This window comes from Heliangelus exortis, chromosome 8 (assembly GCF_036169615.1).
Source record: "Heliangelus exortis chromosome 8, bHelExo1.hap1, whole genome shotgun sequence".
Lineage (NCBI taxonomy): Eukaryota > Metazoa > Chordata > Aves > Apodiformes > Trochilidae > Heliangelus > Heliangelus exortis.
The window spans coordinates 11,425,762-11,428,648 of record NC_092429.1 but is presented as its reverse complement, the minus strand read 5'-3'; the positions used below and the strand labels follow the sequence as shown (position 1 = coordinate 11,428,648).

Genomic DNA, 2,887 nt, shown 5'->3' with positions numbered 1-2,887 from the left:
CTAATGTTTGTGTCTTCATGCTATGGCAGGTACACACCTTTCTACTGAAAAATAACATGTCCTAGGTGAGAAAATCTGATGAAATTCTGTAAGCACCTTCTGCTAGGGTTCTAATTTAGTTTCACTGTGCTGCAAAAATAAACATCAGCCTTTCTTTTTTTTTTTTTTCCAATATTGATTTGTCTATGTCCATGCAAAGGACTGCCTGTATTTAAGACAGGTGTCAGTGTTATTCCAAGCAGGTATCCAGTCACAAACTGAAAATCAATTGCCCTGTGAGAGCAAGCTTTAATTAATGATCACACACACCTCAGCTGGGCCCTTGCTCAGGCTTCTGTCTCCTGTCTAGAGATGTGCTATCTGGTACAATCATTTCTGCAGGACAAAAAGGCAGTGCACTTTTAGATTCCAAAATATGGAGTAAAGTCCAAAACTTACCTCACAGCTTTCCTGTAACTGATAGATTAATCTTTGCTTGGCTTCTTTCCAACATCTGCAACCCCTTTAAGAAGTGAAATGAGGCAATCAGGTGTTGCTAATTATGAGGTGGGAGGCGTGAGCTTGTGTTAAGCCCACCTGTGTCCAATCAGGGCTGACCCCAGCTGCACATGAGCAGGATTGGGTGACCAATAAAAGCCCCAGTTGGGCACAGGTGGGTTTAACACAAGCTCACGCCTCCCACCCCTCGTAATTGGAAACACCTGATTGCCTCATTTCACTACACCTTTAGTTTTTTAGTGAAATTCTCCTTAAACATCACTTTGTAACATACTCATGTATAGAAAAAGGCAGGGAGTAATTCCTTTAATAATGAGGGGGAAAGAAGTTTATTTTTCATCCTTTGTTGTCAGTACTTTACACACTGTCTCACTGAGGAATACTTCACATATAACAAAAGTTTAAGCTATTGACTGAGCAAGGAACTATATGGTATTGTAACAGCCAGTAAGTTACTGTTTCCATTTCTTATCCTGAATTGTAGAGAAACCATGAGCACTTTTGACATACTACTGATAATAATAATATACAGAAGATGGTGATGCCAAGGCTGGATAACATGTAAGCTGTATTACCATTAGGAATAGTAGATCCATTGCCAAGCTAACACTAGGGCAAAGCAGATGGGTCCTTGAGCTCCTATGACCTGGGAAAGCTGAGCTGAGTGCTTTGTGAATTAAGTTTCTTTACAGTTACTTTCTTCATTTTGCAGCTTTAACCTGCATGAAGCAGAGGTTTCACAGGAACAAATGGAAGAAGTTATGATGGAATTGGTCTGTTAATGTGCTAGCTTAACACCCTTTCTTCTTTACCCCATATAATCATCTTGATACTTCCTGTACAGAAAGAAGATGTAATTAGTGTAATTAGTAAATATTTTAGAAACTAGTTCCGTCTTAAATTTTCAGAACACACCCATTTTAATTTGCTAGACTCCTGTGTAGTATAATTTTCTCTGTCAGAAGAAATTGAGTGTTAGAAGCCACTGCTTTAATAGCTGTGGTTTAGAGAAGTGGACTCAATCTTTCTGAAGAAGAAGGACCATAAAAAGAAGAAGCATATATAGGTGAAGAATTATTTCTGAGTGGTGATTGATATGCGTTTAAGATTTTAAAGGCAATACAAGGCCCGTGGGATGAAGCTTAGGTAGACAGCTAGCAAATAGATTCAAGAGGGTTTTGAACTTTATCTTAGTGGCTAGGAGGCAGCTAAAACATTGTTTGTAAACAGTGAACACTGAAAGTCAGGCACAGCAGGGTGTTAAAAGTGAGGTTTATCAGAGACCTGCTGGAAGAAAAATAGATGTACAGGCCCCTTCTGTACTGGGAAAACTAGACCAAGGTCAGTCTCCCACGCATATGCTGAAGAAATGTTTTCAGAATGAAGTTGTATCTGGATTATGGTTTTGTATGCTAATGGTCTGCTGAATTTTCTCAGGGTGCAAGGACATTTTCCACTTTCATCCCTTCCAGGTCTGTGTTCTCTGTTTCTCCTCTTGATACCTCTCAAAGGAGCTGGAAAGCATATGCATGCACATATAAAGCTACAGCCCACATTTAAAGTAAACATACAGCTATCTTTGAAGCTGAATAAGGTTCCCCCTTGGATGATGTATTTGTTAGCTGGCCCAACTAAAGGACAAGGTTTTTCTAGGTAGAAGCAAGCTCATTGTTCAAGACTGTTATTATAGGGAAATCCACCACATAACACTTGTTGTTTTAGGTTTAGGACAACAACCACTGGACAGATGATATTTCACAGGTTTTGAAAGATCTGTCAGATTTTACACAGATGAATTCCTGAATCTGTCATTGTTATAATTCCCAAAGCTTCCTGTCTCATAGCCTGCTAAAAAAACTAGCATAAGGTTCAATAACCAAGCCTTCTTTCCATTAGTTAGGCAAGAGCTGTTGTTGAGCCCCATTCTGTTCATTCCACATCCCCTAGGAGATTTTCCTGCTGCTCAGATTCACAGTAGTGATCCCTTTGCTGTCATTAAGCCCATCCACAAAGAAAGCAGCAAGCACTCTGGCTGGGAGTCCCATTCCCCTGCTGACTTCAAATGAGTCCTCTTTCTGTAACTCCTCTCAAAATGGTCACTTTTTTTTTTTTTTTTTTTTTTTTTTTTACTTCTACATTACCAGGAAGTCAGCTTCTCTGCAGTATGGTAAGGTCTGCAAATGCTGCTGTATCCCTGGGAGCGAGGAACTGCCCCTGGCTGGTAATGGGGGACATGGCACCAAAATGACTAAAGTGCCTGCCTGGACTAATGCCATACAAAGATCCAGTCCTGATGGTACCAGGATCATGCGATAGCCTATGCAGTAGCACAGGAGTTATTTTATTTCATGCGGAAGATTTACTGAATAAGTCAAATCTTCCCTGGTGC

The 2,887-nt window shown here is 40.2% G+C and overlaps 1 protein-coding gene across 1 annotated transcript in view; it reads right to left on the bottom strand.

Annotated features, from left to right (window-relative positions):
- HYI (hydroxypyruvate isomerase (putative)) overlaps nucleotides 1-2,887 on the bottom strand; it is a 199,374-nt gene that overhangs the window by 52,066 nt on the left and 144,421 nt on the right. The window lies entirely within an intron of this gene.